This window comes from Mirounga angustirostris, unplaced genomic scaffold, assembly GCF_029215605.1.
Source record: "Mirounga angustirostris isolate CCGP_5_RB_7025 unplaced genomic scaffold, mMirAng1.0.hap1 SCAF_8, whole genome shotgun sequence".
In the NCBI taxonomy this organism is placed as follows: domain Eukaryota; kingdom Metazoa; phylum Chordata; class Mammalia; order Carnivora; family Phocidae; genus Mirounga; species Mirounga angustirostris.
The window spans coordinates 61,743,639-61,771,204 of NW_026991716.1; positions in this window are offsets into that span (position 1 = coordinate 61,743,639).

Below are 27,566 nucleotides of genomic sequence, written 5' to 3' on the forward strand. Positions count from 1 at the left end.
TCAAACTGTATCTGGTCAAAGCCAAATCCTTGATTCCAACCCTCCCTTCCTGAAACCTGCTTTTCCTCCAGTACTTCTCACTTTTGCAAAAAGCAATTCCATTCTTCCAGTTGTTCAGACCAAAAGCCTTAGAGCTTTCCTTGCCTTCTGTTTTTATCACATCCCACGTATGATCGATCAATAAGCCTTTTTGGCTAAACCTTTAAAATATATTGACAATCTGACCACTCTGACCACTTTCACTATTACTACCTGTCATCTGGATTATTATAATAACCTTGTAAGTGGTCTCCTGCTTTTGCCCTTCCCCTCTTCACCCAACACACACACACACACACACACACACACACACACCCACACACCCATCTGGTCTTCACAAAGCAATGAGATGTATTTTTTAAATATTTATTATAAAAATTACTGATACAAAGATGTATACAACACAATTTGCAGACAACAATAAAATATACACAGAATGCTTTTGATTTTTGCCAAAACCAGTAACTGCTTGGTATTTTCACATTGTTAAGACAAGTTAGTTGTCAAAGTCCAGATGAGGTATAGCAGTGATAAAGATGATTGAGTCATTTAATGCAATGTCTTATTGTACTAGGAGTTCCCAAATTACAGGCAACAGACCAGTTGTATCAGAATCACTTAAGGGCCGTAAGAAAAGATAGATTCCTGGGAGCCACTCTAAACCTGCTGAGCCAGAATCTCTAGGGTTTGGGAACTAAGAATATGTATTTATTTTTTTAAGGTCTGTGAAAAAAAAACATAGCTGTACACCATGTCCCAGTGACTGTTATCCCAGCCACTATCTGAAATACCATAGTAATAAGAAACTTGATCAGAGAGACTTTTTAAAACATAAGTTAGATACGGTCACTCCTGTATTGCAAATCTGTCCAATGGCTCTCTGTGAAGTAAAAGCCCAAGTTCTGAGTTGGGATGCTCTAGATCCTTACTACTTCTCTGGTCTCATTTCCTTCCACTTTTCCCCTCACCCATTCTGTTCCAGCCACACTGGGCTCTTTGCTGTATCTTGAACACTCTGAGCACAGCCTCAGCCAAGGGCCTCTGTACTTAGTGATTTCCTTTCCCTGGAACACTCTTCCTCTAGGTAACTTATTGCCTCTACCTTCATTCTGCTATCTTTTCAAATGTCACTTCATCAGCAGTGCCTTCCATGACCAACAGATATAAAATAGCCCTCCTCCCACTCTACCCTCAGGGTATCCTGATTCCTCCTTTGTTGCTGCTTTATTTTTCTTCACAGCGTAGCGTTTGTCCTAAGCTCACTTCTACTTGCTAATTGATGAGTACCTTCTTATTCTTAAAACTACTCCAGGTCAAATCCTGGAATTGAGAAATCCTCTTCTGTACCCACACCCTCCCATTTTTCCACTAATCATGTCTTTTCATAGTTCTTTGTGGTGACACCTCCTATTTCCACATTCCATTTTCCCTCCTGTTTGGACTTAGCTACTTGGCTGACTCCCACATATAACCTCTCTCTTACATGCACCCCACCCTCACTATTTGTTTCCCCAGTGTTGTGCTCATGAGCATTCCTATAAAAAAGTCCAGCCAGAATTGTGCCCATTGTCTCTCCCCTTGCAAATCAGTGCTTGCCGTGAGGTGGGGTGCATGACCCTTCTCAGTGCCAGCCAGTTCATCTCCCTGATTCACTGTAGCATCCTTTTCTTACAGTGACTACTCTCAACCCTTCTCACTCTCCTTAAGTATTCATTTCTACTCCACTGTTTCTGAAAAGGTCCCTTTTGCTTTACCTCATGGGTGGGTAAAGATCACCAATCCCTTGCTTTCTTTCTTCGACACAAAATAAGATAACATACACTAACAAAAACAAAAACAAAATCTCTTGATATTTTCTCCTCTCTGTTGACTGATACCTCAGTAGAAGCTGTTTCCTGTGATTTGTTATCACATTCTTTGATTATCTTGTCTTTTTTGTTTTATTCTACTCTCAATTGCTTTCTTACCACACTGGTTCCTCTTCACAACATTTGGAGGGATATTTTTAACAATTAATAAATAAACCAAACCAAAACCCCAAACCAAACAAAATTCCAATATCTTCTCTCCCATATGGCCAAGGGGATTTTCCCCAATACAGTCTGGCCATGTGTCAGATTTCCTTCCATGCACCTCATTTCACTTCTCAGGGCTTAGAACGCGTGTGAAACTTTCACAGGCTTGGTCTCTCTGGCCTCTCTCTCCCCAGTTCTCCTCCTTTGTCAATTCTACACCCTTCTGTGATAGCCTAACTTCTTAAAAGAAAAAGTTCCACCTTCTAACTAACCTCAATTCCCACTCCTTCCTTCCTCTTTCCCCTCTTCCTTTCGTCTTTAGCATTCCACAGAGCCTGCTCTCAGAAAGGTTGCTATCGATCCCAAAGAATGAGTCATAGCAAATCTGGTGATGTGTGCTCTATTCTCACCATTCACTGTAGCGTTTGATGACACTGTCCAACTTTCCTCCTAAAATTTTCCTTTTCCATTGATTTTCAAAGAATGAATTACTTTTTGTGATTTCTCCTCCTATCTCTGAGTTTACTCTTTTTATGTCTTCTTTCTGGGTCATCTTTCTTTTTCTACCCCATAAATATAGATTTTTTCCCTCAAAGTTCTCTCCCATGTACAGTTGACCCTTGAACTAAGTGGGAGTTAGGGACACTAACCCCTGTGTGGTCAAAAATCCACATATAACTTTTGACTCCCCAAAAACTTAACTACCAAGAGCCTACTCTTGACTAGAGGCCTTACTGGTAACATTAATAGTCAATTAACACATTTTTTGCATGCTATATATATATTAATATACTGTATTCTTACAATAAAGTAAGGTAGAGAAAATAAAATGTTATTAAGAAAATCATAAGGAAGATAAAATACATTTACAATACTGTTTTGAAAGAAATCCATGAATAAGTGAACCTGTGTAATTCAAACCCATGTTGTTCAAGGGTCAACTGTATTTCACTATCTACACACATACCTGGATCTTTATTGCCTTTTTGTACATCCAAAGGCCTTTTCTCTAAAGGGATTGCACTTGGTCAAATCAAGTCTGCCTTGTGATAATTAGTTCTAGGTACAACTTATTCCCTTCATTTCACTCCAAGACTCTTTGCAGAAGGAGTTGAGCATTAATAACATTTATATCATCTTTCACAACTATCAGTGTGCATACATAAGCTAGATGCTTAGTATTGTTCAAATTGAATTAATGGGTCCTGAGAAAGGCAAGGTTATGGACTACTGAGCACCATCCTCTTCTGTGACCATAGACCGGGCCAGGGGTTTCAAGTTTTTACATTCTCTTGAGACAGATTCTGGAATGGGTAACAAATATGGACAAATTAACAAAACTTAATCATAGATCTTGACAAAATAAATCAAAATCCTGTGTCCAAAGATAAATCACATGTACAGCCTATAGTCAGCAGTCAAATTTCATTAGGATTTTACTTGAAAAAACTGCATATCATTTTTCTATTATACAGAATAGATCTCCATTATCACTTGATCAATCAACCAGCCAAACCACAAGGTTATTTGTGTGTGTGTGTTTCTTTTGCTTTTACTATTATTTTAGCTCTCTGACTCAGTGCTGCTCATTAATCAAGGGCTAGGAGATATAAAAGAATACTATTATATCCTAGCTACTATACCTATATCCCAGGCATGGGCAGAGCAATTCCATTTAATCTTTTAATGCAGCATGCAGATATTGTAATTTCCACTTTACAAATGAATAAAATGAGGCTTAAAAGGTTGGAATAACTTGCCCAAGGTGAAACAGCTAGAAAAGGCAAAGCTTGAATACAATTGGAAGCTACCTGACTGCAATGCTCATGATAGAGTGTGCTGTCTAAGGTAGGAGTCAGAAACCCAGGGGCTGAATCCTTCTTTGCAGAAGTATTCTGTTTGGTTGTCAGAGTGTTTACATGTTTCCACTTAATTTGGATACCTTCGGGATGGGGGATCCTCCAGGCCCAGGACACCCTCACTGCTATCAACTACTGATTCACACATTTGTGTTACTTGCCTGACACCTTTAATCATTTGGACTCTTCACATCGATGATGAAGCATCCTCCCTGCCCTTACTGAATTTATTTTAGTGTAGGGAAGGGAAGGATCAGAATAGAAACCAAGAAAAGATATGCGATATTACAATTGTAGAAGATGTTAGGAACTGTTTTAAGTTTCCCTGTAAGTGCAAGAAATGTACAATTCAGCTGTAGCTCACATTTATCAAGCACATGCTGCAAACCACTGTTTTTCAATCATCATTTGATTTATGCTTCCCAATAACACTCTGATGTGGGGCTTTTATAATCCCCAATTTACCGATGAGGCACCTGAGATTCAGAGAAATTGGGTCATTTCCCAAGGCCACACAGCAGGTAACCGACAGAGGCAAGGGCTCCAAAACAGGCCACTGAATTCCAAATCCGAAATGCTTAACCACTCTTCCATACTGCTTCTGATTTAACTCATTATGGTGAAAAATAAGCCTGTGGAGGACTTCTAATAGGATTTTTAATAATAGCATTTTCTCAAAGCATAATTTACATACAAAAAGATGCCATCTATCAAAAGTATGAATCACAGTGAATTTTCACAAGTGACCGTACGCAGTTAATCAGGACCCAGATCAAGGAAGCCCTGAATTCCCCACTTACCCCCACTCTCAAGGCTAAACACTATCTTAATGTTTAATAGCATAAATAAGTTGTACCTATTTTTCTGATAAACGGACTCATACAATATGCCCTCTTTTATGTTTGACTTCTCTCATTTATTATGTTAGTGAAATTCATCCATATTGTTGTGTGTACTTGTAGCTCATTTCTTTTCATTGTGGCATAGTTTAATGGAATTTTATTACACACTTTGTTTTTGTGTTAAAGATACTGTCGATTTTTTTCTCTCCTAACACAGAAGAAAAAATGATATCCAACTAGAGATTCCCAAAATACTATCATTTAAATAGAGGCAAGAAAGTATTACAAGGTGAAAGCAGATCATGACAAGATAGTACCCATATGTGTTTGTAAATTTATAGCAGTTTTGATGGGGAATGCCATGTTCTATTTTGGAAGACTATAAGTTAACACTATTTTCATAACCTGCCATGCATACTTGTTTTGTTTAAGAAGAATTGTTTATTCATGTATTTTTTGAAAGAGGCTTTGTATTCTGAATGAGTCATATATAATAGAATGGAGAATACCCAAAACAAAATTAATCATAAATATTTAAATAGTACAGTAAATCTCAAATCCACGTTTTAAAATAAATTCTTTAAAAATAGGAATGGTAAAGATAGAAAAGGAATGAGTGATACATTTTTGTTTAAATTTCTCAAATTTTATAATCATTTAAATTATTTTACATTTTTCGGGCGCCTGAGTGGCTCAGTTGGTTAAGCGACTGCCTTCGGCTCAGGTCATGATCCTGGAGTCCCTGGATCGAGTCCCGCATCGGGCTCCCTGCTCAGCAGGGAGTCTGCTTCTCCCTCTGACCCTCCCCCCTCTCATGTGCTCTCTCTCATTCTCTCTCTCAAATAAATAAATAAAATCTTTTAAAAAAAATTATTTTACATTTTTCTAATTCAAAATTTCCTTAAATAGTCCTTAAACTACCCAAAAATGTATCTAGAGGAAATGAAAGTCTTATATTTCATCAGCAATGAAATTTTTCTTTCATTAATATGCTCTGTCCTCTAGATCTGTCTGTGACTCTAGACCTCCACTCCTCCACAAGAAGGTCTAAGCTTAAACAAAAACAATAGAAATAGATCTCCTGGTTGTAGACTTTTTTTTTTTAGCAACAACTCAGTAAGGCACAGAAAATGCACAGGACACAAGAATTCCCATTTTAAAGTAATGTCTCCATCAATTACCCTATTTTAATGTCTGGTGCATGTCCATGATCCAACATGAACCTCTCTCCTAGTTCAGATCCACAGCTGTTGCCTTAGTTGCTGGTTTCCAGAGAGCATGTAGGCCAGGCTTGTTCCTACTCTGCCTGTTCTGGGTTAGATCCTCTGCCATGGCCGCAGCATCCTCTGCTTAACCCGGGTCCTTTCAACATGATGTTGGACTTCCCAGCTCTATCAGCCCTCTTCTTGTCCACAGCCCAAAGGCAGCTGATCAGTTGACAGGCTGGGAGTTTGGTTTCCTTCAGAGATGACACAGGAAGTTTATTCTACTTGCTTGTCACACTGGAGCAATCATTCTCAACGCTGGCTTGTGATTATAATCACATAAGGTGTTTTTTAAACATTCTGAAGCCCAATCCCAGATATTCAGAGTTAATTGATATGGGGTATAGCCTGGATATTGGGATTTTTTAAATGTTTGCAGATGTCAAAGACAAACAAGTAAGGTCCAATTGAAGAGTTCAGTGTGAACAGAATCAACTTGGATTTGTATAGAGGTGATTGGGCATTTTAAAGAAAGAGTGAATGAATAGTGAGGGGGTGAATGGGGTCTTAGTAAACTTAAGGAAGCAAAAATTACATAAAGTGGGAGGCAGGGGTTGGTCCACATGAAATCTATCTGGCTTTGTTAACTGGCTCTTACAGAAGTTAGATTCCTACCTTCCCACAGAGGCCTGGAGACAGGGGCCCTATCTTTAGGTGTTGGCTGTAACAAACAGCTAATTAGCTTGGCAGCCTTGAGTTTTCTCAGATAGGCACTTTATTTATTTTTGTTAATCTTTTTTTTATTATTATGTTCAATTAGCCAACATATAGTACATCATTAGTTTTTGGTGTAGTGTTCAACGATCCATTAGTTGCATATAACACCCAGTGCTCATCACAACATGTGCCCTCCTTAATACCCATCACCCGGTTACCCCATCCCCCAACCCCCTCCCTTCTGTAACCCTCAGTTTGTTTCCCGGAGTCCAGAGTCTCTCATGGTTTGTCTCCTTCTCTGAGTTCTTCCCATTCCGTTTTTTCTCCCTTCCCCTGTGGTCCTCTGTGCTATTCTTTATGTTCCACATATGAGTGAAACCAGATGATAATTGTCTTTCTCTGCCTGACTTATTTCACTTAGCATAATCCCCTCCAGTGAAATAAGTCAAGCAGAGAAAGACATGTTGATGCAAATGGTGGGTATTCATCTTTTCTGATGGCTGAGTAATATTCCATTGTATATATGGACCACATCTTCTTTATCCATTCATCTGTTGAAGGACATCTCGGCTCCTTCCACAGTTTGGCTATTGTGGACATTGCTGCTATGAACATTGGGATGCAGGTGCCCTTTCTTTTCACTACATCTGTATCTTTGGAGTAAATATTCAGTAGTGCAATTGCTGGGTTGTAGGGTAGCTCTATTTTTAACATCTTGAGGAACCTTCATACTATTTTCCAGAGTGGCTGTACCATCAGACAGGCGCTTTAAAGGGACTTGGGTCATCCTAGGGGGGTGGCCTTAAGCTGTTAGAAACATGTTAGTGGTTTAGTTCAAGTTTTTATAGGTCAAGGTTGAGGTTATTAGAGAAGAGGGCTCAAAGGAGCCTGGCTAGAGTTTGGTTGAGAGAATCTTTCTCACAGCCAAGTTTGAGAAACACTGATATAGAATTGTCACACTTGCCCCTCCCTGTGCCCTGAAGTCCAGGCTATTCTAAATATGGAATGGGTTGAACCTGCCATGACAAAGCCTTTGGGGAAGTATTAAACTATTTTTTTGTTTGTTTTCTTTTTCCTCTTCTTGTCTATAAATTTTTTTTTGCCCAACTATGATTAAGAATACACTTGTCTTGTCACCTAAATTTCTAATCTTGTTACCTCCTGTTTGGACTTCCCTCCCACTGCCTTGTTCCACTGTAGGATCGCACTTCGTTCTTCACACTTTGACCCTTCCAGGGAGCACCCACTTCCTGCTCTCACTGTAGACCAAACCCTGATTCCATACTTGTGGCTATTCTGTGAGCACTGGCCTCCAGCCACTGAACTTTCTATGCTATGGCTTAATGAGGTGGGGAAGTTTTACGGTCCACCGTAGAACCATGAATGTGGAGCTTCTTACTAGGGCTTCTCTGGACTGTTGTGATTACCTGCTGGTCACCTTTCCTTCTAAGATAGCACCTTACATTGACAGTTCTTAACAATATCAATTTATTAATTCATTAATAAATGTTCATTGAATGTCTTGTGAGTATATGCTTGGTTTTATAAAATAATCAAAAGTTGATAGTTATTACCTTTTCACCTAGAAGCAAAGAAGTCCATCATGAATAAACATCTTTTCTGAGTCAGTTAGCCTATTTCCAATTAAAAAAATACAACAGAAGGGTCATCAATATCCTTGATACTATCAAAACATATTCTAGAATCTGGACTGCTTAGGCAGGGTAGAGGTTAATAGTATTACAAAAGGAACATAACCTTTTTTTGTTTTGAGTATAGATCACATGGCAGATGTTTCTGCTCTTAAAAATATAGTCAAGTGTGATATGCCGGCACATAAAAAAACAGTACACAGAATATATGACACATGCACATATTTATGAGAGAGGGAGGTAGCAGGTAATGTAGAAACACAGAATCTCACAGAAAGGAACTCAAGTGAGGAGTGGGGTATTTAGAAAAGTCTTACTTAGGGGCGCCTTGGTGGCTCAGTCAGTTAAGCATCTGCCTTTGGCTCAGGTCATGATCCTGGGGTCCTGGGATCGAGTCCCCTGTGTTGGGCTTCCTGCTCAGTGGGGAGTCTGCTTCTCCTCCCTCTTCCCCTTACCCCTCTCGTGCTCTCTCTCTATCAAATAAATCAATAAAATCTTAAAAAAAATAAAAGTCTTATTGAGGAGGCACCATTTAAATTGTGCCTTGAAGAGTGAAGAGAATTTTATCAGGTGTGAAAGTGTGACATGGACATTGCAGACTTGGAACACCAAGTTTAGGGGCATAGTACAGCAGAAAGGCTGATAGGAGAATTTCAGTGTGCTAAAATATTAACATGAGTGGTTTGAGAGAAATATGTACTCAGTGCATAATACAGAGTAGGTGTCGCATAAAAGGCTGTCAAATGAATTGAATGGACTGGTAGGAAAGATTCCTTAAGGAATTCACTAGGTGGCGCTTTTTCTTCTTTGGCAGTATCTTTATAGTAAGTGGTAGAATATTTGGAATTATTGCTGAATTTTTGTGTTTCCTCCAGATATATTGTGTAAATAGATATAAGCTAAGGCAGAGTAGCCTTTTTGTCTCTGTGGATGGTTCGGGGAATTCTAGGTATGAGGATTTTCAAGTAACATGGTAAACACTAACATAATAATTGAGATTCTTCATGTGTGTGTATTATAGTCTGGAATTCTTTTTGCCTAGCTAATTTTTGTCTCTATTCATGAAACTTCCATTTCAATTCTTTGTTTAAGGCTTTCTACTCCTGGGGAATGATTGTAAAAAATTTTTGTGTATCTTGCATTTGTTTGAAACTCATCTACTGAATCTGCTAGAATTAAGATTTATATCACCTTCCATTTTGGAAATAGGAATATTAAAATCTAAGTTAGTATAATCTCAAAACCATACAGTAAAAAATATAATAGAAAAGTATTTTTAAGATATTTGGCTAATAACTTTTAGTCACACTCAACTTGATGTGTCCTGGAAGTAGCTGAAATATATAAAATCCATAAATAAAATTATAGATATACTGGGTCACATATTAATTTTGAAATATACAACTTCTCATATCAATTCATCAGGCATTATTTTTGCCATTGATTTTGACATCTTTGGGGAAAGATTGGCAGGTATTTTAATAGCACATGCAGTGAGGTGACAACTTAAATCAAAATTCTCTGGAATAATTACACTTCTAATTATCCCTATTAGTACTATGGAGCACATTTTGTTGTTGCTTCTTAACGAAACAAGAAACATTATCCTTATGTGCCCTTTTTAGGTTCTTCACCTACTTAAATTTTATTTTTTATTTATTTATTTTTTTAAGATTTTATTTATTTATTTGTGTGAGAGAGAATGAGAGAGAGCACATGAGAGGGGGGAGGGTCAGAGGGAGAAGCAGACTCCCTGCCGAGCAGGGAGCCCGATGTGGGACTCGATCCAGGGACTCCGGGATCATGACCTGAGCTGAAGGCAGTCGCTTAACCAACTGAGCCACCGAGGCGCCCCACCTACTTAAATTTTAAATTTTTATCCAGGAAAAATATTTTTTAAATTAGCTATAATAGAAATTCACATTTTAGCAAGACTGTGTTTTTATGGAATTCTGATAAGAAAGTAGCAACAAAACTTCAGAGGATTCACAGATGAATTCTCCAATATTCTCTTCATTGAGGACTAAAAAACACTTGAGGCCAGGGGGACAAAGATGAAAAAAATAAGCAAGTACCAAACTTAAAGAACAAGTCTATGAGTAGTGTTTCTATGCATTAGATCCAGGATTATGCATATGATTATGGTAAATTCATTACATGTAGTTGAATGTAGTAAGCATTGGTGAAAGGAGAAGAAACTAACAAAATAAAGTATACAAGTTTCCCCTTATCTCTTTATTGTTTACACCTAGAGCAAATGTTAAAAGATTGATTGCTAACTTGTCTGGAAATACCCTTGAGATGGTGTACTGACAACTATTCTGAAAAGTAGCTTTTTTTTCATATTTCGGATAATACAGCTGACTTCCTCATTTCTGACATGTAGCCTCTCACCGCATGTCCCTCAAGATCACTGATAGATGCATGCTAAGCTATGCCTTGGACATCTCTTTTTGAGGCTTGGAATGCTGTCCCTGATTTCCTAGTGAATTCTTCTTCGAGGCTCAGATTGAATATTGACTTCTAAAATGTTCTGAAACTCAGCTCTATCCTCCCCTTGCTGCTCCCATTCCACCAAAGCGTATCACTTGCGATAGAGGCAAACGCTAAAGCTCACCAACTTCAAGCTTCTTTCCTTCTTTCTAGGGGCACACGAAAATGTTTCCTAGCTTCTTACAGTTTAGGGGGAGCATTTTGATTTGCTGGCCAATTGTATATGGATGGAAGGGTAAACGCTACTTGCATTGTTTGCTTCATAAAAAAGTTCTCACCCGCAATATTTCACTCTCTTACCCTTCTGTCCCTGGAGACCATTTATTGAAGCTGGTGGTGCCACAACATGGGAGAAGTCTGCATCCATGTGCCACTGGCCTCATTTGAGACAGAAATCCCATGTTCTCCCCCAGACCTTTCATCCAATCAATTTTTAGTACTATTCATTCCATCTCCTAAATCTCTCTCTGTACATTGATTTTCACCCATCTTGACAGCTACCACCGTGTGCACTATCAGCCTCTCTCCCTAGACCTCTACACTGGTGCCCCAGCATTCGAGGTAGTCTTGGTCCATCCTGGATCAGGATGGTGAAATTCCAAAAATGCAAATCTGATCTATTTAAAACTCTTCAGTGATTTCCCTCTGCCCTAAGGGGAAAGCACAATACTTTGCTGGCTTTATCAGGCCTCCCATGGCTTATGCCTGCATACCTCTCCAGTGTATCCCTCTTCCTGTTCTCATTGTAGGCCAAGATAATAAAGTTTTCTTAGCTCTTGCTTTGTGCCAACTCTGTTGAGCCTCTAGGCCTCCACACATGCCAATTCCTTTGCCTCAGATCTGGCAAAATCTTCGTCATTCTTCAGATAAAAGCTTAAAGATAATTTCTTCAGGGATGCCTTGCTTGGTCTCCTAGACTATGTCTCTCCCCAACGTGTTCCTTGTGTTAAGTTTATATCTTTAGTAGTTATACTCTCCACTATTAATTCCAGAGCTTTGCATAGTGCCTAGCACAACGGATAAAAATAAAGGTTACCTAAGTGAATTACTTTACTAATCAGGCAGTCACAGAAACATTATTTTCATGTATCTTTTTTCCACTATATTTTGAAGTCTTAGAAATCATAGGCCAGGATTTCCATTGCTAGCATAGTGCCTGGTACAGAGTTGGTGTCTAAGAGCTTTGAATGAATGAATGAATCAATCAATCAATTAGCAAGAAAGGTGCCTATGCTTGGTCCTTCTACTAAGAGCTAGAATGTGACAGTTAAATGTGATCAGGGCCATGATGGTAGAAGCACAGAGAATCTTGATAGCTGTAATCTCTGTGTGGGCATGAATGCAAGTCTTCTCTAGAGCTTTAAGCATCACCTATATAAAACAGGAACATAAACCACATATGTATGAGTATTCATGGGCTAGTTTTATTTCTGCTCCTTTGAATAAAGATATTGTTGGAGAAACCGGGAGTGATGAGAAAGCCTGAATTGGCTGGGTAAGAGTAAGAGCTTTTAGTGGAGAGCCGAGAATGAGGTGTAGGGAGAGAAGGTTTAGGATAGATAGGAGATAAAAGACAAGTGCAGAAAGAATGTGGGTGGACGAGGGAATTTTAAGAGGGTGTGGATTACAAATTCATGTTCACTGAGGAGCACAAATAACAGTTTAAATAAATATTTAATTATTCTGGTTGTTGGACTCCACACTGCCATGGAGCTACATAGAACCAAGAGATTTATTTACGAAAGAAAAAAAGTGCTTTTTATTGATACTATTGCATAGATATCTCATTTGATCTGCAATGAAATCCCATGAGTAGTTTGGATAAATATTATTATAACCATTTTACACATAAACTGAGACTTCGAGGAGTCTGTTAGAGGCCTAACCAAATTCACAGCTAGTAGGTGAAAGATGGAACACCAGCCAGGTCCTCCAACATTAGTCCCACACACCACATGCTCCCTAAAGTCCTTCCACCCAACCACTGAGAAAAAGCAGACAGAATATTTTATTCATTATTTTATAATTAGGCTTTTAAGAACAAATAAGGGATAACACCAAAGAAATCATTAAGAAAATAATCTTATAAAGTTTTTACAGAACTATAATAGATAAATAAATCTTGTCTTTATATACTTTCAATGTCAAGTTTATGTGCCTATTTGCCAACAGAAGAACCTGTATTTATGTTTCCCACAGTAGGCTACACCATTAACTAATTTTTTATTTATTCATTCATTCATTTATTAATTTATTCAACAAACATGTATAAGCACCTACTAATTCTAGCCAGGAGCCTGAAAGGTAAATAAGGCACAGTCTCTGTTCTCAAGGAGTTCACTCATAGTAGGCAAGAAGATGCATTAATAGAAAATGAAAACACAATGAAATTAAATGCAATGATAGAAAATAGACACAGTATTATGGGAATACTAAAATAATAAATAAAATAATTTGGTCAGGAGGGAGGATTAAGAAAAGCTTTCTAGAACTTGACTTGAGCTGAGTCTTATAGTTTGAGGAAGAATTTCAGACAGTGGAGCCAACATAACTATGGACTGTAAATGGCAGGACACTGTGTGTGTGTGTGTGTGTGTGTTATTTGACTGTAATCAAGTACATGTCTTACTGAAGCATAGTTACTTGGTAAGGAGTGAAAACAAATATGACCGAAAATGAAGGATCAAAGTGTTCAGATTGTGTGGTACAGGTAAACAATGAGGAACTCATTCAAGAGAATGCCAAGATTCTATCTGCACTCAGATAGGTGACCCTGGATGATGGGTGAAAGATGGATTAAAGAGCAGAAGACCAGAGGTATTTTATTTCATTATCTTTAGACCAATTTATCCTAGGAAGCAAAGACCAATCAAATTCATATATTCATGAACGAAGCAGTGGTAAAGAAAATGAATACCAATAGCAAACTACAGGAAGAGAACATAATTCAATTTTCTTATGTTATAAAACTATAAGGTTTTGTTTACATAAATAGTGCCTGAAGATTTTGAGACTTTAGATTCTTTTTATTTATTTTTATTTTTTTATTAATTTTTTTTAAAGATTTTATTTATTCATTTGAGAGAGAGAATGGGAGAGAGAGCACGAGAGAGGGGAGGGTCAGAGGGAGAAGCAGACTCTCCGCTGAGCAGGGAGCCCAATGCGGGACTCGATCCTGGGACTCCAGGATCATGACCTGAGCCGAAGGCAGTCGCTCAACCAACTGAGCCACCCAGGCACCCAAGACTTTAGATTCTTGACACACATTTCAAGTTCCCAGGGTAAGGGTGAGGAAGCCATCAAATGATGGAAAAAATTCAATATAAAATCTCAATGAAGAGAAATTAACTGCACAATATAGAAAAATGATTTTAAAAAAGGTGTTTCTGAAAATAAACAGCAAAGAAGAATTCACCAGAAAGATGCTGAGAGCCCATGATATGAGGCAGTGAGTGATCAAGGTTGACAGATGGGGCACACTAAATTGACATAGCATCTGGATATTTGGACCACATGATCAAAGGCTATTATTTGACCAGATTTCTGTTCATGAGAGAGAGCCCTGGTATCCCCAAATGATGGAGGATTAAGAACCCAACCAATGCTTTAAAACCAGAGGATCGAAGCAGTTAATATTATGGACAAAGATCTATTTTTCTTGTATTTCTCTTACATAAAATGATGAATATAGATATACCTTGGATTTAAAATCATGCAAGGAAATTGTACTACTATATTTGGGATGGCAAATTATTTTCTATTGATCAGTGTTTCCGGGACTCAGAGAAGTAAGGGAGAGAGATCAATCTCAAGTTTTAAGGGCTAAGACTGAATTTCTGCAGATGGTTTTAAGCATCTTTCTGAATGATAATAGTTACTCTATTATAAAAAGTGATATTCTTAAAAATAGTCCAAAAGAAAAAAAATTGGTGAACTATTTCTCCAGCTTGTACCCCAAGGATAACTTTAGCTCTGCATTGGCTGTCAGGCTCCCATAAAAGCTAGAATCTTAGGATATAGCGGTTTCCAGGGAGTTCTTCCTTAGCTTGTTCTATGGATAGAGTCAGAGGCCTCAAAGAGGAACTTTTCTTTCAAGATGCTGCTGAAAGGACAAAGCAGGTAGAAGATTTTTAAGGAGAAAGACATATTCATTCAAAACGATGTTTTAAAAATTCTGCTATATCCAGCCATTCTGACTTTTAACTGTTCTTAAACTTTGTAGGAATCCAAATCACTTCAAGAGCTTTATGAATAAATGTCCCTGGGCTCCCCCCCAAAACTACAGAGTCAGATATTAAGGGGTGTCTCAAAATTCATTTCGCTTTGTGAAGTGTACAGTGAACAAACTCCTTTTCCATGGGTGAATTACGGTACAGTGCAATAAAGTGAGTTTTTAAAACTGATGGTTACTCTCTCCTGCTTTCTCCCCACTAACACATACCTACTTCTTTAGTTTTGTTGTTGTAATCCAGGGAAAGGAGAGATCAGTATGAGTTGGTATAGTCAAAGGTTTTATTAATTATGACAGGCCTAGTTAGTTTAATTCAAGAATTGAATTTTCCAAAGAGAAAAAAATAATCATGGTTATATTTGGATCTTTGCAACAATTATTATCAGAGACCCACTCTTTGTAGAAATCTAGATCTGAAGTGGGAGGAGTGGTCTAAAGTCTGTAGCTCTGGACTGGAACTACAATAAAGCAGAAGAAAAACTTAAGAGATTTTTATAGTAAATACAATTTGAAATTATTGGCACAGACATTTGGGAGTTGGGAGAGAGAAATGCCCAAGAGTATTAAGTTGTTTTTCCTTTCTTTGGTTACCACTGCACTCTGTGGTGGAGGGACCCTTAAGGAGCTCCTGAATACAGCTAACTTTTGGGGACCCCAGGAATTAACCCAGTTTTGTTTTTCTTTTTTTAAATATTTTATTTATTTATTTGACAGAGAGAGCGCGTGCGCAGAAGCAGGGGGAGCAGCAGGCAGGGGGAGAGGGAGAAGCAGGCTCCCCGCTGAGCAGGGAGCCCAACACGGGGCTCCATCCCAGAATCCTGGGATCATGACCTGAGCCTGAGCCGAAGGCAGACACTTAACCGACTGAGCCACCCAGGCACCCCTTAACCCAGTTTTCTAATGAGAGTTGAGTTTCTCTATTTAGGAAAGCTCAAGGATTGTCTTATAATTTCTTTATTCTTTTGGATTTTGGATTCCACATTACATGAAAATTGATTCATATATTAGTTTCTTTCAAAAATTTTTCTTCATTTCTTTTTTTTTTTAAGATTTTTATTTATTTATTCATGAGAGACAGAGAGAGAGAGGCAGAGGGAGAAACAGGCTCCCAAGGAGCAGAAAGCCCGATGCGGGACTCGACCCCAGGACCCTGGGATCATGACCTGAGCCGAAGGCAGACGCTCAACCATCTGAGCCACCCAGGCACCCAATTTTTCTTCATTTCTACTTAGCGCAGAAAATGAGATGAGTTGAAGATTGTTATTGATTACATAGTTATTCTTTGCTAGGATTGATGTCTTTGGTATTTTAGAGCTCCTCCCCCAAATGATGAGTAAATAAATACAAGTCAAAAGTAAAACTTTCAAGAATTCACAGAATTGGGAATTCTGGACTGCCTTTATTTACTTTTAAGAGATGTATACATTTGAACATAAAAATGAATTTTATACAAAGTTTTGTTCTTCTCAGTATATGTTCTTTAACCAACATTGTATTTGCATGATATTTGTGATAGAGGAAATTGATTAACTGCTTAAAAAAAAAGAATTGATATACTTTCTAGAACACTCTGTCATGGCTTTTGGGTTGTAGAACATCAAGCTTGCTTTTACGATGGAAACTTCATTTCCTGTATCAAAAAAAAAAAAAAAAAAAAAACTAGACCACAGTACAATGACTCCAGGGGTGGGCTTATAAAATATAGAAGTGTCTCCTAAGTGACTTTTAGTGTTCTTGTAAGAAAACATATTATAAAGTAAGAAATAAAAACTTTTTATAATCACAAATGCATTTTTAAAAAATTTCATATGTTTTACTAGTAATTTATTCCAGTGTATGCAGGAGGTTAACAATCATGTATTTGTACTTCTTCATATACTTACACAGAGGGTAAATAAGGAAATTGGTTGGTTGAACAAATAGATAACATCCATCTACATTAAATATGTGGTACCTCTTTTAATCTCACTGAATGATTTCCACTTTCCTCATCCCTTAAATAAAGAATGAGATCATTTCACCTTAGTATATTTTGGAGTACTTTGGTTCACCCAGTTGCCTTCTCTGGTATCCATTTGTCACGCATTTGACTTCATATAATCAGTGACTGTCATGCACATATCTCCTTGGGGATTAAAGTTTGCAGTAGTTCAGGCCTCCTGATAATTCAGACACCAGCATAACAGCATTAACAGCATGGAGGCAAGATATTGTGGGAAAATGTGGAGAGCCAGAGACAGGGAGCAAATGTCTATGTTGAAAGAATAGATGAGTTTAGGGGACTTAGTCAAAGGTATAGCAATTGAAGGAGTAAGAAGATGCATGGAATGACCAGTGCTAAAGAAGGTGAAAGCTCGAAGTCTTTTATCCTCATGAAGCCCATAACCATATTTGATATAACAATGCCAACCTGTCCCCAGCAACACCCTCGCCTTTGGCACTTGGTATTCTTTATTGTACCCAGGAATTGCCTGTAGGCACATCCCTTTTCTAGAACAAGCAGTGGTAAAAGGGTTCCTCAGGTTAAATTGTCATCGGACTTGTCTTACCAAATTCCATCCTCCTTTGGCTTTCACGTTTCCCAACCAGCTTTCAAAATGAGAGTACTGTAAGGCCAGGCTCTACAAACTGAGGTACACATACCTCCTGAGTTGTCAAGGTTTCAAGGGAAAATCTAGCACAGCATCAATTTTACTTTAGGAGAAGGAAGTTAAGCATTAAATTACAGATTTATTAATTTATAGAATAAATGTTATTACATAATATTGTATAATAAAAAATACATATGGGATATGGGATAAAATGCATAAATTTTAAGACAAAACAGAAAACTTTAAAACATTTTAGAAAATAAAATTTAAATTGGGAACTTAAAAGACCAAAACTAAGGAAAGAAAGAGTTGGAAGAAGAATAACACACTATAAAATAAAATGCACTATAAACTAAAGCCTAAATAAGAAGACAATAGAGGCGAAGAGAGTATTAAAAAATATATTAAAAGCAAGCAAATGGTATTAGTCCTTATCTGAACTTAATTCTTTGTTTTGCTATTATTTAACTTTTCTTTTTCACTGATAATGTATCTATTTTGTTAAAGACAGTTTTGTATCTTCATTTTCTCTGTGTATGATCCTTTTGTTTTCAGATTATATTTTACCCATTTTTCTTGATATCTGATTAAAGAATTGTACTTTTATCTCTTCCTTCTTTTTGTCAATTAATTTTGTATTTTCATGTTACCTTGTTTATTTAATTTCATTTTCGAAATGTTGCTGGTGTGTAAAGGAACAAATGACTTTGTTCCTAGCTGTGTTGCTAAATTCACTTATTACTTATAAAGTTTGAAGATTCTTTTGCATTTTCTATGTCTATAAAATTATTTTTAAATAATAAAGGTTTTTTTCTCCCAAATTCTTTCGGGTTTACATTTTTTCCCAAACCTTAGTGGACTGACCAGGATCTCAGATATAATTTTGGAAAAAAATGGCAAGCACAAGTATACTCTGTATGATGGCAATTCTTTGACATTGTTTTTGAAATTTGTTCTATGATTCAAACATACAGTCAGGTTGGGAGTCAACATACTATGCATGTTTGAGAAAAATGCAAATATCGAGGTCAGCGTTCTGAATATTTGAAGACAAATTTCCTAATTTTGTAGTTCAAGTTTTCTGTGTCTTTACACTTTTATATCTGTTTGTTTTATCAGTTATCAAGAGAGACATATTGAATCTTCCAACTGTAATTTTGTCTATTTTTTCTTTTTTAGAATTTAGTCATTTTTCCATTATTTATATTGAGGCTAGAATGAAATATGCATACAAATTTATCATTATCATATCTTCCTTATGGATTGAATATTTTACCACTATGAAATATACTTCTTTATATTTACTAAAGATTCTTGCCTTAAAGCTTACTTTGGCTGAAATTAATACAGATATGTCAGTTTTCTTTTGCTTAGGGTTTGTATTTTTTTCCTTCAAAATCTGTTTACCATTATACTCATTGAAAAAAATTAGGTTGGCACACTTTGTATTTTATTTAGAATATTTAGCTCCTTAATTTAAATGTAATCACAGTTATATTTGAGTTCAAATTTACTATCTTACTATTTGTTTTCCACCACCAGTTCTATTTCTGTTTCCTTTCTTTTTCTTCCTGTCCTCATTCTTCTCTTTCTCCTCCATCTTCTTATTCTTCTTTGAGTCAAGTATTTTTGTATTATTCATTTTTTCCACTTTATTAATTTGTTAGTTATACATTCTTTTATTTTCTTTTAATAGTTACTCAGAGACTATTAAAATTATCAGAGTATAATAAAAATTGGTATTTGATTGCTTTCTACACGATGCAAAAATCTTAGATCATTCTAACTCTTTTAACTCTCTTCCACCTTTTGGGCTGTTTGTCATGCATTTTCATTCTAAATATAATTTAAAACATACAGGTCTTAATAACATTGCTATAAAAACAAAATGTTGATTTAGATTTACCCACACATTTAACGTTTCCATTGCTTTTAGCTCCTTTCTACACTGAACCAAGCTTTCACTCGGGTACATTTTTCTTTTGCATAAGGAGCTGGCTTTCATCTTTATTTTAGAGGAGTTATACTGTAGAAGAGTTTTCTTAGTTATTTTTCAATTTTGCTTTTATTTTTTGAGAATTTTTTTTTTTTGCAGCATGTGGAATTTTAAACAATTATTTTCTTTAATCCCTTTGAAGGTATAATTCTATTTTCTTCTGGCTGATATGTCTGTTGAGAAGTTAGCTTTCAGTATTATTGTTGCTCATTTGAAGATAATATAACATTTCTCTTTGGCTGCTTTAAAGATTTTTTTTTGTCTTTGATTTTCAGAAGTTCAATTATGGTGCACATATTGTGATTGATCAATCTATGTATCTATCCATCCATCCATCTTGGAATATGTAGAGATTCTTGAATCTGTAGTTTGATATATTTCATCATTTTGATTTTTTTTCATTTTGAAAATTTTTTGATCACTGTATCTTTATATATTGCTTCTGCCATTATTCTCTGTCTACTCTCCTTCTGGGACTTCAGTTGTTTACTTACTAAAATTATGTGTCTCTCATGTTTCACATGCTATTTTTTATGTTGTATATTTTCTACTTTGCTTTAATCTGGATGCTTTCTATTGACCTACCTAACGATTTGTTATTCCTTTCTTCCACTGTATGTAATCTGTCATTAAATCTATTTGTTTCTAAAAAATCAGCTATTGCATCTGATTAATTTTTAAAATTTTTTATAGATTTGATTCGATTTTGTAATAGATGCCAATGTTAGGGTGAAATTCTCCATCTTTTCATCTATTTTTCTGAGCATTTTAATTACACTTACTTTAAAGTCCTTCTCTGATCACTTCAATATCTTGATCACCTATGCATCTATCTTTATTGCCTTTCTTTTATCTTGGCATTTATCATTTTGTCTTGTCTCTTGGCATTCCTAAAAGCATTTGATTGAAGGTTGAATAATATGGATGAAAATATGAGGGCTTTGGCTGCTGTTTAATTCCTTCTGGAGAGGATTTACTTTACTATCTCACAGGCAGTTAGAATGCAGGAACCTGGACTGGAATTGATGCAGTTTTGTGCGATCTACTCGAATTTCTTGTTATTCCTATGATACTGTCCTGAGTCTCACCTGGAAATTGTGGCTGTTTATCAGGAGGAGACTCCCCTCTTCCTTGGTGGGCTCTGAACTCCAATTTTTGTCTCTGTAGTTTTATGATTTTTGCAAGAATTCTGCTCATCTTTCCAGACTCCTAGGCACACGCCCTTCATGTATTTTGTTTCTCTGTGAAATAATTTCCCTTCAAGTCCTGCCTGCCTTGATAGCCCTGAGCTCCAACATTTGCCTCCCCAGCCTTGGGAAACTGCCAACAGCTCGTATTAGGTTCCTATGTTGGAAGTCTCTTTCTACTTTCCTGTTTTCAGCTTAAAAAATCAGCAAATGTCTAAAGTGGAAAAGTGGTACAGAACATAATGTTTACCTCAATGTATTTCTCTCCTCTCTGGAACTCTAGTTTGTCAGGTTCTATCTCCTTTGGTATCTCACTGATACCTTCCAATAGATGTTTTTGTGTCTTTGTCTAACTTTTCTAATTGTTCTGGGTGAGAGTTTTGGTCATCCCCAGCTATCTACCAAATTGGAGGTGGAAATCGTTATTACATATTTCTTTTCATTATATTTTCAGTTCTAAAATTTCCGTTTGGTTCTTTTTTTTTTTTTTTAAGAAATCTTTACTCTCATTTAATTTATTAATTTAATTTATTTTTTAAGAGTTTATTTATTTGAGAGAAATAGAACGAGCGAGAGAAAGAGAGCACAAACAGCGGGGGCAGGGGGATGTGGCAGAGGGAGAAGCAGACTCCCCACTGAGCAGGAAGCCCAATGTGGGGCTCGATCCCAGGACCCTGGGATCATGACCTGAGCTGAAGGCAGATGCTTAACCGACTGAGCCACCCAGTCTCCCCCATTTGGTTCTTCTTTGTATCTTCTATTTCTTGGCTGAAAGTTTCTATTTCTTTTCCATTTTTTTTCCAAGAGTTATCATAATTATTCATTGAAGCTTTTTTTTTTTTAACCATAGTCACTTTAAAATCCTGGTCAAATAATTCCACCTATGCCATCTTGGCACTGTGTCTGTTGGATGTGTCCTCTCATTCAACTTGAGATTTTCCTGCTCCTTGGTGTAAGAAATTATCTTTTATTATATTTAGATAATGTTGATCATTATCTAAATGATCAGTCATACCAGGCTAGACCCTGCATGAGCAAGCACACAATCTCTGCAGACACCTACCCTCCACGAGGGGGAGCCATGTCATTACTGCTGGGTTGTAGTGGTAGTCTAATCTCTGCTCACAGAGCCCTGACATCAGCTGCCACAAATGACAGGCTAAGGAAGGCACAATTTTTTCTGGGGTGTGTCTGATGATGTCCAAAAGGTTATGCCCTACATGGCCACTCCGTTCCAGGTCCTTTGGTTAAAGAGGCCAGGCTTTTTATTTTGTTGTATTTGTTTGCTCATGGATTTTGCCTGTACGTGCTCTTCTTTCCAGCCTGTGAAATTCCCCAGTGCCCAGGATGGGATATAGAAGAGGCAGAAAAAAACCAAAATTTGCCAGCTCATTCCTTGAATCCCAAGGTCCTTATAAATGCTCTGGGTTTTTTTTCACCTTTTAGAATCTTCTGATACTTATTTCATGTATTTCGTCCAGGGTTTTTAGTTGTAAGAGGCAGAGAGGAATAGGGTGAAATGTCTACTCCATCTTATCTAGAACTGGAAATCCTCATTATCTCTTAATATTTATCTCCCATTTAAACATTATTTTACAACTTTTTAGTTTTCTAGCTTCATGCAGAATGAAGTTCTTACAGTAATCATGCTCCTGAGCAGAAGGAGCAATTAGGACAAGGTGCTATACAAATGACTTAGATTCTGGCATCTCAGCTCATGCCCAGAGAATTGCACTCTGGTGACCAGAGTTCTTTTGTTTCTTTTATAAAATGAAGTTCACTGTCCTTATTTTTCTGAATATAAAATAAATCTTTGTTCACTAGAGTAAATTTTTAAAATTCCTATTGTTTTTATTTAAGGCTTTAAAATTGCTCCAGATCCCAACTTGCAGGCATAAAAAATATTTTTTGTTTTGGTATATTTCATTACATTATTTTTTTAATTATTGAATAATTTTCTTTTCATTGTAATATGTAATGTCTCGATAGCTTTCTCATTCAAAATAGACAACCACAACAAATTTCTAGACTTCACATTATTCTTTAGCTACCACCTATCTCTTACTTTACCTGCCAGACAATTTGTCAAAACACTTCAGTCTCCACTTCATCATGTGACACTTCCCAAGCTGTGGCTGCCTAGTGCTCTCCATACAACCCTGACTCTGACCTCCACGAGGTCACTGACGACCTCCATGTTTCTGGAGGTAGGGGGCACTTTCTGGACTTTACCTTGCTTGACCTCTGACCAGCAATTGATTACTATTTGACATGTCCTCCTCCTCTTCCTTTTATCTGAAACAAAAGCAACATCTCTATTTTTTTCCCAGATGATTTTTTTTAAGATTTTATTTATTTATTTGAGAAAGAGAGAGAGAGAATGAGCAGTGGGGTTGAGCAGAGGGAGAGGGAGAAGCAGGGAGTCCAATGCAGGGCTCCATCCCAGAACCCTGGGATCATGACCTGAGCTGAAGGCAGATGCTTAACTGACTGAGCCACCCAAGCGCCGCCCCCAGATGATATTTTTAATCTTTCTTTTTCTCTTCTTACTATATCAGAAATATAAAACCATAGAAAACCTTCAAATTATACTTAAGGAAAACTGAAATTTGCTTTCCTTATCAATTCTCAGTGTACTTCTCCAGAGGAGGGCATGGTTAGATTACTGCTTATAATTTCACCAAATAAAAGCTTTATATTTGACATGATAATATTTTCATACACTTCAAAATGCATTTATAATTCGTAGTAATTCTTTTATTGTCCTTTAACAACCCCCCTTCGGACAATGCTAGCCCATGTCTTAAGAGAGTAAAAGAAAAAAGAGAATTAAAAAATCATTCCCCAGTTTTCTGAGTTTCAAATAGACTATTAAAACTTATGTTAGATAGGTGCCTGGGTGACTCAGTCAGTTAAGCATTTGCCTTCGGCTTAGGTCATGATCCCGGGGACCTGGGATCAGGCCCTGCATTGGGCTCCTCGCTCAATGGGGAGTCTGCTTTTCCCTCTCCCTCTGACCCTTCCCTCTGCTCATGCTCTCTCACTCGAGCACACACTCTCTCTCTTTCTCTCTCAAATGAATAAATAAAAAGTCTTTAAAAAAAAAAAAAACTACGGGGGCGCCTGGGTGGCTCAGTTGGTTAAGCGACTGCCTTCGGCTCAGGTCATGATCCTGGAGTCCCTGGATCGAGTCCCGCATCGGGCTCCCTGCTCAGCAAGGAGCCTGCTTCTCCCTCTAACCCTCCCCCCGTCATGTACTCTCTCTCTCATTAAAAAAAGAAAAAAAAAAAAAAACTACGTTAGAGAAATAGTTTTGAGAAGAAAAGATTTTGAGTTTTGAATTCATGCTCTTTGAGTTATATACTTTTTCAGTGTTTTCTGTTTCACCCAAATGGTGTCCATCTATATAATTGTGCAATTCAGAAACCAAGAAGTCAGAAACCATCCCAATATTCCACTCACTAGAGTCCTATCAATCATATTTCCTAAACATTGCTAGGTTATTCTAGTTTTTTGTCCTCACTACCAACACCCTAGTCTAAACTACTAGCATCTCCCCTCTGGACTTCTTACTATTGTAGATACTATTCTCATATATCTTCACCCAAAACTTATCACACCTATCTATGTGGCTTACCTCAAAATGGCTTCCACATTTGCTGCTGGAATATCCTCATGGAGGGCAAATATTATCTTATGGTCCTTTCAAATGCCTCAGAAATTTTTCATTGCTTTAATGGAGAAAAAAATATGAATCACGGTTTACAAAGCCCTACATGTTATGCCTCCATTTTAAGCCTCCAGCTTCCTTTTTCATTCCCAATCCCTCACGCTCAACTTAAGCCAGGCTGGCTTCTCAGTTCGCTTCCTTCTGGTATGGTCAGGACCCATTCACAGTCACGGAATCCACTTTCTGTGCTTCCTTCAAACATTTATTCTTACATAATTTATCTTTTCTGATTTTTTATTATATATTCTGATGATTTTTTTAATTTCCCAAATCCTCTTATTGCTTCGTTACTTTCTAGAATGATTTCCTGTAATTTTCAAATGTAAAATCATATCATTCTTAAGTAATAATAAATTGTGTTTCCTACTTTACAATATTGATTCTGCTTGCTTTTTCTTCTCTTGTTAAATCGCATTGGTTAATACTCTCACAATACTCTGTCATAGTGGAGAGAGCAGGCATTTATTCTGATTTTCTAGTGTTGTGTCATCAGCCATGATTCTGACTTTTGATTTTATCTCTCTTCCAAAAGTCACCCCAATTCCTAATAGCTTTTTTATTCCATGCTAGTTTCACTCCATATGTATCACAAGTAAGGGGGAGAATAGCTGAATATATTCAATCGGGATAATGACAATAATCAACAGTTGATTTCTGTTTATTCAAAATGATTTCTTTATATTAAAATATCTCTACAATAACCATTTTTCTACTTCAAAGTCTTTGTGTGCATTTTAGATGATTTCTTCTTAGGGTATATTCTTAAAAATTATGTTCTATATCAAATATATGACACTTTCAAAAAGGTTATTGATAAATACGACCAAATTGATAAATATGGCCAATTGCTTCCTGGAAATTTTCTACTAACTAATAATTCCATCAAAATGGGCTTAATTTTCAAGCTTTTCCTACAATAAAGGAGGTAAACAGTCCTAGGCTGCTAGGTCAGGCTGGCTGCTCATCCTCAGCGACAGTTTTGCGTCTCCTCCCCTACCTGTCTTCACCATCCATAATGGTGCAAACAGGTCAGGCATGGTGGGGATCCTGGGCTTGACTTAGGAAAACTGTAGACACAGAAGAGCATGCTGACTCCCAGTACATAATAACAATATCGGTGTTACTATTTCTATTCCTGTTTGCTTTTGGCACAAATGACAGCCAGTTCTGGAAGGGCTGAACCTGTTTTCCACTGCCAACATGTTCTACTAATGATCACTGCAAAAATGCCAGCTGTAGCTACAGAGGGGAAGATTTTTCCGATTTTCTTGCCTTCGGGGACAGAAAGGGGAAAAGAAGGGTACTAAATGAATGGGATTTGGAAGCCAGTTACTTAGACATTCTTCCTTCTCTGGTTTTATACCTTCACCCAAATCTCTTGTGCTGTACTGCTCAAGATAGAATTTCCCTATTTGCTCTCTAACCAGGTTTTTCTGCTTGGATAACAGATAACGTGGATAACATCCTCATTACATTCAGAAATGGCGTGGGCTGTTATCATTATATTCATATGAAAATAGGAGAGAGGTGCCAGCTTCCCTTCTCCTAAACCGCTCTGCTCGTTTGCATTCTTTGGTGTTTCTGAAAGGTTTGCTGGGAGAATCGGTGCCTCAGACAGTCTCCATTTCATGTTCTCTGTTCTCTGGAAGTGGCTCTGGTCGGGACCACACTTAGGGAGCACAAATGCTGTTTGGAATTAATATCCAGACCCAAGCTCAGCCAATGACAAGGCAACTACCTCTCTCTTGGAGCGTTCTGTGAATGGCAGTGAGGAGGTTAATTGCACTCCACAATCCCCAAGGCCACCTGGCCACAGTGTTCACATTTATTTCCGCCGTGGCCCTGTCAGGTTGATTACGTAGTTAAAACCAAGACTCTTCTGCATAGGTTTCTACAGCAGTTCAGCTGCTGAGCTGCCTGGAAGCATTAATGACCTGGGATCAGAGTGACAGGAGAGGCCCAGGCCCCAGTCCTCTACTGGGAGCTCCCACCAATGTCTGTCTGTCTTTGAAAGAACAGCTAGAAAATGTGAAATTTGCTCATACCATGTCTTCTTTAATAATAAATATGTGCAGTGCTCAGTGAGGGCTTACTCTTTTCTAGAGGCCATACATAAATGATCTTCACTTCTCACAGCCTTGCTAGATAGCTATTTTGGTTTTTATTTTTGAGGTGAGGAAAGCGCAGCTCTGAGAGTTTAGGGGTTCCACCAGGCCACCACATGAAAACGGACAAAACCAAGATCTGCTTCAGGATTGCCTGACAATATAAGGTGGGCTCTTCCTCCCAGGAAACACTTTCTCACAATCGTCGTTAGCAGCTCCGTGAGAGCCGAGAGTGCATCCTGCCCAGTGTTAATAAACAACACACAGAGGGAAGCACAGCGAGCCAGGGTTTGGGCCATGGAGAAAGGCAGCGGAGTATGTTAGCCCTGGGAAAGAGACATGGTATTTAAATTTAACTAGAGATTTTAACATGAGAGAAGTTCATTACACTTAAAGCCTATTATTAGTACTTCACAGCAAAGATCTAAACTCCTCCGCTTCCTCACTGGCTCAGCCCCTCTAACACCTCTCTCATTCTGTTCCACACTGGGAGCGATGTAGGGCCCTCCTCAGATTGTGCCAATCAGATTATGTCATTCCTCCACTTACAAACCTTTTACGATTTTTCATCACCTTAAGGACCAGTTCCAAACTCCCTAAAGTGGCAGATTGAATTCTTACCTTTCACTGCTCCCCTCTATTTCCCCATCCCATCTTTGTCTCCCCATATGAATTTTCTGGAGTTCCTTGAGCAAACCTTCCTTGCCTGAGTCTCTAAGACACTGTATAAGCTCTTGCTCCTGGCAGGAATGTCCTCTCTCCCTGAATTCATCCTGCACTCCTACTACTGTTTTCCATAATACAGTAATTTAGGAGTCCCTACTCTCAGAAGCCCTCCCTGACTGATCATCTGGACTGAGCGGCACACAGCATGCTGAGCTGTGATTTGGTTTACTTGAATTCT